This window comes from Porites lutea, chromosome 11 (assembly GCF_958299795.1).
Source record: "Porites lutea chromosome 11, jaPorLute2.1, whole genome shotgun sequence".
Lineage (NCBI taxonomy): Eukaryota > Metazoa > Cnidaria > Anthozoa > Scleractinia > Poritidae > Porites > Porites lutea.
The window spans coordinates 22,962,624-22,976,915 of NC_133211.1; the positions used below are offsets into that span (position 1 = coordinate 22,962,624).

General features: G+C 38.1%; 1 pseudogene; it reads right to left on the reverse strand.

Annotated features, from left to right (window-relative positions):
- Nucleotides 1-7,074: 7,074 nt before the first annotated feature.
- On the reverse strand, nt 7,075-14,291 carry LOC140953337 (peroxidasin homolog; annotated as a pseudogene).
- Between the last annotated feature and the right edge of the window lies 1 nt (nt 14,292).

The following is a 14,292-nucleotide window of genomic DNA, read 5'->3' on the forward strand; positions in this document are numbered from 1 at the left end:
TTAACAACATTCCAGAGCTCTATTATTTTTGCTAGCTTGGTTTAAACCTTTTTTAACTTCTTGACCAAAACTATCCTATCAATGATCACAAATACAAACTAATACATCATTTTCATGTATCGTCGAACTTGACCTTCCTTGTAAAAAGGTAGTATATTTATTGTAATGAAAACCAATATGGCCACCAGCCAGCTGGTTAGGTGGTTGCAAACCAAAACGTTTCTAGTGATAGAATTAGAGAGACTGAATCATAAAACTTACTATATACATTTAATATTATTTGTGTTTACCTTGTGAGGGGGGGGGGGGGGGGGGTATAGTTTGAGCAAGATTTTTTTATACACTGTTGAAGTATAATTTGTCTGAAATCCCTATCCCTTATCAGATTGACTTAAAGGAAATTGCTACCATAATCAAACCTCCACTAATGACCACCTTTTTTCATAGCAGTGGTTGCCCAATTATTTTTTTGTTGATTTCTTTTCATGGTGTTGCTTGTCAACATGCTAGAAAAAGCATTTTATAGAGCCAAACATGTTCTATTCCCCAAAAATGGTGTCAGTCCATCTCCCCCACCATACTGGCCATGTCTCTTCAATGGCCACCAAAGCAAATTTAGCATACTATAGATAGTTGGTAAGTTTTCTAACTGAATATTAATACTAACCTTTTAACACGTGTGTGAATTTAGCATTAGCAAAGTACTGGCTAAACAATTCTGTTTATTTCTTGTTAAAGTTTGAATTGGTATGAAATAAGACACTGGATAAAACTGCCCAATGCATTAGCCTCCACACTCTTTTAAAGGATTTCAGTCCAAAACAACATCCTATTCAAAACAGTAAAAATTGTACATCCTGTTTAAAACTCAAGACCTTGAAAACCATGCATACCTTAATTGTAAAGTGGCACATACGCTTATAGGCCAAATAAGGAAGTCCCCCGCCCCAGGGCAAGGAACTCGCTCAGTGAAGATTGGGTAAACTCAAGAAGGTACTCTGCATGGATAGTACAGTAAAGTTTGTGCAAGAAATTGCTACCAAACTGAAAAATTTCCCCTGCTTTCAAATGACTCTAAAACAAGACATCACATCTGTCTATTAAATGGGTAAGGATTTAAAAACAATGGAATGTTTTCTTTTTTTCAGCTTATTGTGATATCATGATGGAGGCCACATATAGAAAACTCTTGGTATATCTCCTGTTGAAACCTCCCATAACTGTCAATGAAACTTCAGAAATCTGATCAAAACAGATTTTAAAGGCAAATAACACTGGTGATTGACTGTGCAGGTACGAATTATTTTGTAATAGTGGTAACGTTTATGAACGATTTACTAGAAATAGGTATTGACTCACAAACCAAAGTAATATATACATACAAAAAACATATATAATTTATGCAAATTTGTGGATAAGAATAAATTGAGATAGCCACCGATTTCAGTTAGATTATGATGAAGTTAAGTCAGGGTGATTTTCGAATGAATCGGTTTTGTTTTGGCTGGAATGTGCTTAATTAAGTGACCTCATTAGTTTCTGGAAAGCAGCTACTCTAAAATAGTGGGAATTAGGAAATTTACTAAGTCTAGTATAGGAAAGAAAAAATTCACTTGAACTGGTATAGGCTAAGGGTTCTAGGGTCCCAGCTGCACATACATGTACCCACCCAAAAATTCCTAAAGTACCCCTGGCCCTGGGAAAAAGTTATACATACCAATGATGTTATAAATAATTCTTAGATAACCACAGATTTAAGTTAGATCATGATGAAATGATAGTCAGGGTGATTTTTAACCGAATGGATTTAAAGGATTTAAAACAATGGAATGCTTTTAGCTCACTTGCTGTGTTATATCATAAGGGCGGCCACATGAGAAAATGTGTGGTGTAAACTTTGAAAAAACAGCATGGTCATAACTACATCTCCTGTTGAAACCTCCCAAAAAAATTCCCACTACAAAAATCTGATCAAAACAAATTTTAAAAGCAAATAACACTGATGATTGATGGTGCAGGTAGGAATCATTTTGTAACACTGATGATGTTTATGAACTATTTACTAGAAATTAAGGCATCTCACAAACCACAGTAACATACTACATACAAATATCATTTACGCAAATTTGTTGATAAAAATAATTCTTGAGATACAAATTAATGCATAACCACAGAGTGATTTTTGAATGAATGGGTAAGGATTTAAAAAAATTGGAATGCTTTTAGCGAGCTTGCTGTTATATCATAAGGGCAGCCACATAAGGAAATGCGTGGCATAAACTTTGAAAACACAGCCTGGTCATTAACTACAGCGTCTGTTGAAACCTCCGAAACAAAATTCCCACTACAAAAATCTGATCAAAACAGATTTTAAAAGCAAATAACACTGATGATTGATGGTGCAGGTACAAATCATTTTGTAACACTGATGATATTTATAAACTACAGCTGTATTCTAGAAAATAGGTATACAGGTAAATTTAGCCTTGTGTAGGGTGGAAAAAATACACTTGAACTCAGCTCTGGTATAGGCTAAGGGTTCTAGGATCCCAGCGGCACATACATGTACCCACCCAAAAATTTCTAGAGTACCCTTCGGGACAAAGTAAAATATAGATGCAAATAACATTTTGCAAATTTGTAGATAAAAATAATTCTTGAGATAACCACAGAATTAAGTTAGATCATGATGAAAGTACATTGTAATAGTCAGGGTGATTTTTGAATGAATGGGTAAGGATTTAAAAACAATGGAATGCTTTTAGCCAGCTTGGTGTTATATCATAAGGGCGGCCACATAAGGAAATGCGTGGCATAAACTTTGAAAACACAGCCTGGTCATAACTGCATCTTCTGTTGAAACCTCCCCAAAAAATTCCCACTACAAAAATCTGATCAAAACAGATTTTAAAAGCAATTAATATAAATAACACTGATGATTAATGGTGTGGATAGGAATCACTTTGTAACACTGATGATATTTATGAACTACAGCTGTATTCTGGAAAATAGGTATCTCACATACAAAAGTACATATTTCCCCTGGGGAGGGTGGTGGGGGGAGGGGGGTACTGCAATATATGTTATATAGGTGCACGTATCTGCCACTGTGAATGGTATGGTTTTCAAGCAGCTTACTCTAGGATAGGGTATATAAATCAGAGAGTCTGGGTCTTAGATTAAAATCGGGTATCATTTTCCAGGACACTGATCAATTGTTTAACGATTTAGACTAGACAAGAGAGACCATCAATTTTCAATTAAAAATAAATTATGCAAATTTGTGGGTAAGAATAATTATTGAGATAACCACAGATTTAAGTTAGATCATGATGAAAATACATTGTAATAGTCATGAAGAGTGATTTCTGAATGAATGGGTAAGGATTTAAAAACAATGGAATGCTTTTAGCCAGCTTGCTGTTATATCATAAGGGCGGCCACATAAGGAAATGCGTGGCATAAACTTTGAAAACACAGCCTGGTCATAACTGCATCTTCTGTTGAAACCTCCCCAAAAAATCTCCAACTACAAAAATCTGATCAAAACAGATTTTAAAAGCAAATAACACTGATGACTCATGGTGCAGGTACGAACCATTTTGTAACACTGATGATATTTATGAACTACAGCTGTATTCTAAAAATAGGTACGTCACATACAAAAGTACATATTTCCCCCGGGGGGGGGGGGGGGGGTACTGCCATATATGCTATATTAAGGTACATGTATGAGCCACTTTGAAGGTTTATATGGTTTTCAAGCAGTTTACTCTGGGATATGGCATATAAATCAGCTCTAGAATTGGGTATCATTTCCAGGACACTGATCAATTGTTTAAAGATTTTAGTCTAGACAAGAGAGACCATCAATTTTCAATTAAAAATAACATTATGCAAATTTGTGGATAAGAATAGTTATTGAGAAAACCACAGAATTAAGATAGAGCATGATGAAGTACTTAAAGGGTGATTTTTGAATGAATGGGTAAGGATTTAAAAACAATGGAATGTTTTTTGCCAGCTTGCTGTTATATCATAAGGGCGGCCACACAAGACAATGCGTGGCATAAACGTTGAAAAAACAGCTTGGTCATAACTGCATCTCCTGTTGAAACCTCCCATAAAACGTACAAAAATCTGTAATGTACAAACATCTGGTCAAAAAAGATTTTAAAAGCAAATAGCAAATGTTGGAGAAGTTGGTTGTGGTTTTGACTGTAACAGGGTAATGCGAGGCTGAGACAATAGATATATAGTTGATAGCAATATATATTTCATATTTCCCCTACTCATGTTCCCCTCATCATAATGCTCTTATTCCCCTTGTCATATAACCCTGCTGATATTCCCCTCATCGTGTTTAACCGTCCCAGTAAAACAACACAAGTCAGAATTTTGAATTTTGATTTAATGAACTTACCAAATTTTCCTTGTCGGTAGTTATTACCCTTACATGACGTATTATTGGTCTCAGTCTTAAAATGTCCATGCGTCTGCATTGATTTGACCCGTGTACATTTCAGAAGTCTTTCTCTTCTTTTCGCCCAAAGTTAGACCAATAACTGGTACAATTTCACTAACCGCGGTATGTCATTTTTGCGGGATCTTCTGTCCAGTACTCCCCCTTTGATGTATCTTTTCTACATCAGCTTAAAAAGGAGTTAGCCAATGTGTTAATAAAAAGGTCGCAAATCAACTAATCAGTGGCTAAAATGATTTTTATCTAATGAACAACTCATGTCCGCAGTATGCGTACCTATATCACGCATTCACTAAACAAATACGGCTATATGGCCACCCCGCCTAACATGTAAACGTGATCACATTTAAATGAGAGATTATATGGACAGGCGGGTTACTCCCTCTTAGCGGGTTACCTCACCTACCTTGGGTCCCCCACCTAGGGGCCTTAGGTTCGACCAGATCTCACCGAGATCTCGCAAAATCTCCTAGAGTTCTTGGCGAGATCTCTTTTATCTCGCCCAAATGTCTTTCATTTCGGCGAGATCTCGTCGCGATCTCAGAGAAATTACAAATCTCCCTGGGTTCTTGGCGAGATCTCGTTTATCTCGCAGAAATCTCTTTCATATCGGCGAGATCTCGTTTGTCTCGCAGAAATATCTTTCATCTCGCGCGAGTCTCGGCGAGATCTCGTCAGTATCTCGCCCGAGATCGCTTTCATCTCTTGCCGATCTCAGAGAAATCACAAATCTCGCCGAGGTCTTGACGAGATCTCGGCGAGATCTCATTTATCTCGCCGCGACCTTAGAGACATTACAAATCTCGGCGAGGTATTGGCGAGATCTCGGCGAGATCTCGGTTGTCTCGCCGCGATCTCAGAGACATTACAAATCTCGCCGAGTTCTCGTCGAGATTTCGTTAATCTCGACGAGATCACTTTCATCTCGGCGAGATCTCGTCGCGATCTCAGAGACATTACAAATCTCGCCGAGATCTCGTCGAGATTAACTCGATCTCGACGAGATCTCTGTCATCTCGGCGAGATCTCACTTATCTCGCCTAGATCTCGGCGAGATCTCGCTTATCTCGCCTAGATCTCGGCGAGATCTCGTTTATCGCGCCGAGATCTCGGCGAGATCTCGTCGAGATCTCTGCGACAATACAAATCTCGCCGAGATCTCGGCGAGATCTCGTTAATCTCGGCGAGATCTCGCCAATCTCGCCAATCTCGGCGAGATCTCGGTTAAATTTTTGCACGGGCGGTCACCTAAGCTTAAACACCGACGAAGCGTTTTTATGCCCGTTACAGACGACATTTTATTGCTGCAACAGTTCAACCACACGACCACATACCTGTGAGTTCTGCCTGTCAACACCATCCGGAAATCACACAATCATACATTTTCGAGGCAATGATAAGAATATCTACAAACACGCATAATCTTTTCGCGTTCAACGCAACTCAGGCCTTTGGCAGATAAACACCTCTACACATTTCTCTTACACTCGCATACTTCGCATTAACAGAGCAACCGGAAACATCATGCGAATGGTCCCTTATGGATAGAAGTCCGTGTCTACCACATTCACATTCTTGTATCTTTTTTAACTTTGTTTATGTTAGTGTGTAATTATCTCGCGTTTCTACCAATTTATTTTTTCCGTAGAGTTTTTTTAAGTAGTGATAATTATGGTAATAATAAGTTATTTCACATCAGGGCGGTGCCTTTTATGGGTCTAGGATCCTGATTGCACTTGCAAACACTTTTTGTTGTTTACTTATTGACATGCCTGTTTGCTTTTTCACTCCGTGTAAAGATTACAGTATTACCCCATTTTTAAAAGTGTTTGAATTTCTCCTGACGCTTAATGAGAACGCGAGTGTGTCCCAGATTATTACATGGGTTTTAAAAGGCATTCGCAATGATGAAAGGGATAAATCTACCAAAGGCTCGACACGAACGAATGGACGGTGAATTCAGCGAGCTTGGGGAAGATGTGGACAGATCCGGGGAAGTCTAAGAAGTCTGACTGCCCAACTTTAGTTTGTTGGCGAGGACAGGTTGATAGTCTTTTCTTCCACTTGGAGTGATCATGGGTTAGGATAAACGAAATAGACCCTTCCACGGTTTTTTTAACTTTTGACATGGAAAAGTTAGGGAAAATCCGTCGACACCACTGGAAAAAGCGCCTTAAAATTAGTAAGATTTCCAAGTTTCGAAGTAATTTGTTTAAAAAAAAAAACGAAAACAATTATAGCTCCTCAAAGTGGCGAAATTTTGCGGACGTTTGTATGTTGGAGGGTACAAACTTGCCTCTGACCATACAACTTTGGTTAGCTATATCTTCGCTCTGAAGACGTATCGCTTTCAAATTTGGCAATTTTACTAATTTTAAAGCACTTTTTTCAGTGGTGTTGACGGATTTTCCCAAACTGGCTCATGTCAAAGGGTCTATTTAGTAAAGGGCGACGTCAGGGTAAACAGATACGTTTCCTTAAATTCGCCGCTATTAACTACATCAGACATCGTGGCATTTCATTCAAATACTTTATTGAAAAAGCGGGAGATTAAACTCAAGGTTTTGAATAGAAGAAATGCTTGCTTTCTTGCCTGGTGCCGTCTCTCTTGAAGGTTTGCATGATTGTCTTATTTTTAATTAGAATAAAGTGAAATTACGAGTAAGAAAAGTAAGCGTTTCACACGTGATGAAGGATTCAGGCAGCGGCACTTTCTTCACCACCAGTTTCTTCCATCGGTTCCACTCCAGCTCCTATCAAAATTAAAGAAAAAGAAAAAAAATGGTAGTTACTCACGGTGTAACTTAATTGAGCAATACATTATTTTAACCTAAGTTGATTTTTTGAACACATCATAGATCATTTTACAGTTACAGGCGAAGACGAGGCTGGAGATGACCATACAATACAACCCTTCCTGCTTTATTATGTAAATCCTGATGTTTTTAGGCTAACTAGGACCTTTTTTTTAGCACAATTTCCATAAGAAAAGGAAAGAGGTTTGTGTCAAAACAAGGTCAACCCCAGCCTCACGTTCACTCAAAGGCTAGGATACCAAGCTCACAAGTGTAAAATGGTCTATTATCAATGCTACATTTCCATCCTTGGTCAAAAGCAGTTGACACCAGCCATAAACATTTTAAATTAAAACTGATGTGCAAGCCTTGCACATCAAAATGCAATCAACTTCTTCTATGAGCTGTAGTTTGTTCTGTCAAGCTTCTCGTTGTCATAAAATATCATATATATGTCTAGAAATCCTGAAGTTTTTGACAGACCAGTGAACGCCTCCAGGCGTCTAGTTTGTGTTGCTTTCTGTACCCTGTGAGCGACTGTGAGTAAGCTCTCTCGTTGCGTTAACTCCCTAACTCATACTCGTAATGCCACGTCTCCTGTTTGTCAAATACGAGAGAAAACTCGTCAAGTGTAATAATATTAGTCTACAGATGGTAGATGGAAATGAATAGAATATATTAGAAATATTTGAAATAGATAAAAGTTACCTTGACTGAATTCTTTCAGGTCAACGTAATCTAGGTCTGCACAGTCAACCACCGTTTGGCCGCTTTCTAATGTTTTGAATACCCAAGGCTGAATGCGGGTGGCCCCGTCAAGATTGTCGCACATGACTCTAGCCAAAGTAACTTTTCTTATTTCATCCAGCTGTTGGAGCGTAAAGCCGGTCAAGTGGTCATCTCTCTCATACCAAAAGCGATCACCAGAGCGGAACTTTCCAAACTGCTTTAGTATAATATGGGTATTGACGCTTCCAAGCACGCTTCCATTCATGGGGACCTCTGATATGCTGAGGGGAAAAATATCCCCATCTTTGACATTTTTGTATACTAACTTAAATCTTGCAATCTGCTCTGAAGAGAAAGTATCCGAAAGGTCATCAAAAGAATTAACAGCTCCCAATCCAAGCACTTCTCGATATTTGGTGTAACCTGGTAGGCCATGGTCCCGACCACGCTGAATATTGATGGCCATGAGATCGCCAAAGATATTGCCTTCAATGACGAGTCGCTCGCGTACAGCGTTCACAAAGATACTATAAAAGGAATGAGATTCTGTTAGAGAAATCATCTTTCTAATACTAAGCGTCTACATTAAGGAAGGAGCAGTCGTCCACAAGCAATGACTCAATCAAGAAAGTTAAAAGGCCATCTGGGGACTAAAAATAATTTTGTACTAAAGTCCGATAGTCAGTTCAGTGCTTGGTGCAGCTGATTTAACAAGAAAATTTAAACTTAAGAACGCTTTACTCGACTTTTCGATGCTTCGAACATCATTATCAAGAGTGTAAAGTTTCAAAGTTGTTAAAAGAGGTGTAGTTTGAATAAAGAAGATTGCATTCGTGCGTGCTTCATTATTATGGGTGGATTCATTCGCAGCATACGCGTATATCCATCGCATTTGCCCGTTTGAATTTTTTACTGTTTTTGAGCTTTAAAAAAAAAAATTCAGTGAGCAAATGCGACGGGTATACCGTCGTAGGCTGCAAATGAATCCACCCTATGTAATGTATTAAATAGAAAAGCTTAGCGCGAATCGAATGCGATTGCATGTTCAGTGAAGTTTTGAGTCTTTGCATAAATAGTATCTCGTAGACAAGGCATTTGAATTTATTTCTGCATTTTTTGAGGACTGAAAAATTGTCCGTGAGGGTTGGCTTCTCGACCCCATGTTCTTTCACATGATGTGCCTTCCGATCAACGAGCTGAGCTTGTGTGTTCGCTGATGCGTGGATGTAGGTGTCGATTAGTGAAACCGACATAATCCATGTCACATTATAGACCACATTAGAATAATTTATGTGAACAGAAGCTCTATCTAGTATGGTTTTCGCGCCGACGCAAGAGCTATAGATATAGTGTGAAGCTAGCGTTAGGTTATGTTCATACTATGAGGGAGTCATGTAGCGATGTCATGAAAATTTAATCATATGAGGCTATTAAGATTGTACGACAAAAAAGGGTATGATGGAGTATAAAAGAACACAACGTTACACGGAAAGAATGCTAAAAAGGGTCACCAATAAACGATGGGAGTTTGACCTTTATGCGGGCTGACTGTGAAGACCTTTGGTGAGAGAGGAAGCTATAACTGCAGTCTTGGTTAGATGGACCCGATATGCTGGGGTCAGGAAATGGACAGGGCATTGCTGGTGTGTTGCTAGCGTGCTGGGTCAGTAAAAATACTACACTGCTGGAGTTAGAGTCCTAGGGACCTAAATCAAGCCCAGTCTAAATATCATTAAGGGTTAAAGAGCGCTCTACTTACCGATCAGGAGTCTGAGCCTCCAAAGCTATCAGCCCGAACAAAATTCTTGTAAAGACGCTTTGTTCATTTTTATTAAAAAAAACCTTTCTGGTCTAAAGAAGTCAACTTGCTCATCAAAACGAATGTTTCTAGGCAGGGACCGATCAGATCCTCTAAATCGACTAAAGGTGCCGTCGGCTAATCTCAAGGCAAAAAGGGCGCGAATTAAACTGTGACCCATTCTCAGAGCAGATGTAGAGAAAACGTTGGTGCATTGCACATTCTCTTCGGGGTCATATCCAGTGAAGAATTTTCCTTTAGGTTTTAAAAGAACACCAAATTGTTTTCTCTGAAAAAGAAATATAAAAACATTTTTAAAATGTGCTCTCTTGTATTAAAATGCCGGGGCAAGGATGACGCAAATAATGTGTGTGCTCTCGCCGATCAGTTATCAGTTAATTGGCGGTTTTTTTTCAATTATGGAGGCCCCCTTAGTTTAGACTCTGTTTAATTAACAATTAGTTCATGCGTCAGCGTGCGTATGTCGAGATATTGAGCACGCGGGAAGTTTGGAGAGCACTCAAGAGGCTAGAGTTGCACGAGGCGCAGCCGAGTGCAACTCTAGCCTCTTGAGTGCTCTCCAAACTTCCCAAGTGCTCAATATCTTGACATACGCACAGCTGCAGCATGAACTAATTGTTTTATAACATTATCAAAGTGATCAATGCAGCAGTTAACTTAAAATGTTATTGTTGTAGGGCGCACTCAAAGCAGTACGCGTCAATGTTTCTGTATGACTAAATTTTTTTTCCCTCACAGTTAATCTTATGTTTTTATCCTGAAACTGAGAGAAAGTGTACTCTAAAATGATTGTAAAATCCATATTTAGGTGCCGGAAAACTATTAATTTACCGAAAAATTGTTATTGAGAGAAAACAAGTTTGCAAAGAATGATCTCACGCCATAGCCCGCACAGCTGGCAGAGATGACAACAACAACAACAACACTCACCTCTTTTCCTTACTATCGGTTAACAAATTCAAACGTTTCCTCTTAAATTTCCTTGTAAAACACATGGTAAACGCTTCATTGTCTATTGCTGAGTTATGGATGAACTCAGGAGACTCAGGATTGCTAAGCTCACAACAACTCGAGGAATTACGAATAGTTTATTGACGTCATCAGCGTGCTCAATAGGAATATGAAGCACGCTCGCGCTATTGAATTTGATTAGGCGAATTTTCTAGCTATGTTATAAAATTAGTTAGAGTTCAACATACGTGCACGCTGGGCCAAGCGTTAGAACAGAAAGAAACGAATAAAAGAATAATTGGTTGCAAAGGTAAGAATCATGCAAAATTGTCACTTTGACAACATGACGCATTTACCAGTTCTCAGAGAGCATTTTTAGCGAATCAGTAAAATACTAAACAAAGTGCAAGTGTGTTTCATTTTAAAGCGAAGTTAAAATTTAGGAACGAATTCCTCCGTGACAGTTAAATTAATTAAAATTTTTTAAAATGATTTTAAAATTTACTGTTTTTGTTATTGTAACAAAAAACTTATTCTCTGCACTGGTCAACATTTCTTTTTTTTGGCATTGAACTGACAGTCACACAGAGACTCTTTTTCAGTACGAACCGTTTTTCGAAGACCGGTTAAGGTAAAATTAAACTGGAAAACATCTCAAGAATATGACTATGGCTGAGATTCATAGCCAAAACGTTATTTTAAACAACATAGAGACTGAATTAAGAAAAAAAAATTAAAAATTAAAATTCAGAACTTAAAAATTTGAAATTTGTTTACCGGTTCTTAAGTCTCATCAAACTGTGGGTCTCCCAGGAAATTAATTGCGCATCACCCATCACGTATGCTTTTAGGGAAGTCAAATTTTAAACCACAGTACGTTCTATCAGTTAAATTAATTAAATGCCTAAGAATATTAGTGAAATGATTATCAACAGAAGAACAAGTTAGTTCAAGAGGCCGTAAGAGGACTAATCATAGGTGCCGTTATTACATACTTTGATAAGTTCTTACCAATTCTTTACTGGGGAATAGTACTGGAAGCCACTCATTATAGGTGATATGTTGAATCTCTGCTATTACAATCTTACGCGCCTCTTGAAACAGTGTCTCGTCATCCGCGTAGGGACGGAGCAATTTAAGCTAGTTTGTTGCAATACGGTTGTGCTCGCGAACCCACAAAGTGTGCATCGCCATAAGAGCTGCAATAAAATTACTCCACGGTTATTCCTTTATGCTGATTAAGAGACGAGTTTTGAATGAAAATTTAGAATTTGTCAGTTAATTACTATAATACTGTCCAGTTTCATACCAGTTTGCATCTATCTATCATCTATCTACGTAGCGCACCCACTTGCAATTATCCTCTAACAAATATGTCAATATGTCAGACTTGTCAAATTAGTTTGTTTTTGCGTTTGAATGCACCGGCTTTAATAACATTCCTGCCCAGATGGGCTTGCTTCCTTCGCCGATTTTTTTTTTGCTCCCCTTTACTTGGGAGCCTGTTCGCAGGTTATATTCTAAGTGAGCGCCGTGAAATGCTACACGTACATGTCAGTCAAACCTTGCTTGTTACAGTACAAATTGTGCCTGATGTATCTGGTTTCATCGATCTTAAATGGGTACTTTGATTTAAAGGTTATTTTAAATTAGTTTAGCCTTATCTTGCCCTTTTCCATTGTATCTTATTTCTGTCTTTAGTTTTCTTTTCATTCATTCATTCATTCATTCATTCATTCATTCATTCATTCATTCATTCATTCATTCATTCATTCATTCATTCATTCATTCATTCATTCATTCATTCATTCTTTCTCCCTTTATCTTTAATAAGTAGTGATTGTAAATGAATCAAACGAATAGAAAGATGACAAAACACATAAAACGAATTATGTGTCTTGTGCGGCACTTTCACTGATACTATTTTAAATAATATGACTGTATTCTTTTTACTTGAATTTTAATTGGTGATTTGAAAGATTTTTAAAAAGAGAATGTCTTTTCTACCTTGATTTTCATTGACTCGAGCATCGCCAGCAATAAAGCAAGGTTTTTCTTCTGGATTGGGAGATCTACAGAAAGCTTCTTCACTAGCGTCAGGAAGTCTTGGTAGGCCTCCAATGTTTCTCAGTTGCACCGTATCTAGAAGTCCATGGCCTTTGGGACTTCGAAGCAGTTTAGCTAATTCATCGCTTGATCCGTACACTTGTGACCCGTCAAGATAAGCGGTAATAATATTTATCTGAAATAATAAAGACGTTACTGGTATAAGAGATAATATTTACTTCAAATTAAAAATAAAATTAACAATTATTAGACGAGGTTGAGTACTGAACATATTAATAAATATAAATAAACTCATGGACTGGAAGCAATCTGCCATTTTAACGGAAGAGCGATTGCAAGAAGGAGAAAAGCGTGGTTTCATTTACACATAAGCAGAAGATTTTTTGCAGCCAAACACAGTTGGACGACATTTCGAATGAGAAGACCATTATTGTTGGCAGTTATTTGCAGGTCACGTGGTGGGCTCTAGGCCAGTGAAAAGGAATAAATTTTTGCATCGAATGATAATAGTGTATGGCAACGAGTAAATAATGCTTTTCCATTGACTCTGAGTGTCATTCAAACCCTGGAGTCTTTTGTTAGAGCCATGTGATACTGCAGATGATTACCACGTTTTTGGCTGGCCTTATTCGCAGGATTAAAGTGGGAGCTACTGGTTTCGATACGTCTCTTTCAACACCTCGAAGATGTTCGCGGAAACGACAGCCTAGTCTGGCCTGTTTCGCTTATGCATAACTTTTACTCAAAACTTTTAGTCCTACTGTCACTCAAAACCTAGTTTGTGTTCTATTCTTGGGGGTTCTCGCGTCTGGAAAACTTTCCCACTCTGGGAAATCAACAGACAGTCCAAACTCAGTATGAGAGTTTAATCATTAACATGCTTCATGTGTGTTGATGCGAATTTAGCATTTTTTTATTTCTTCTATCGCTGTATTTCTCCTCCTAAAATCGGATCAGATCGGGAAAAAAAATCACACAGGAAGCAAACAATAACTAACTTAATAAAGTTAAGCATTTTTTTGTTGGAAATTCCAGCGAGCATTGATCTTCTTGAATCTCTTACCTAATTTCCATTTAAGCACTTAAAGTTCACGACCGTTTTGAAGATTACGCAATAGGATACCACACGTATTAATGATTTAACTCTCATACTGAGCTTGGGCTGCCTGTGGGAAACCATATGAAATAGACGCTACTCTGTGTATCACTGGACATTTATGAAAAAGTTTAATACTCTACTGACCTGGTCACCATTTGGGTTTCTCACAGACCTTTGAAGAGGAATGCATTCTACAGTTTCGTTAAATAACAGTTCTGCACCATTCGGGATTTTTATGTTAACACATTCAGGAATGGGTTGGCATTGTGCATTGTTTATTCCACAATCTAAACCTTCGGGCAGCTCTGTTAAGGTGCAGTCGTGATCCATGAATTGTCCCCAGGTCATT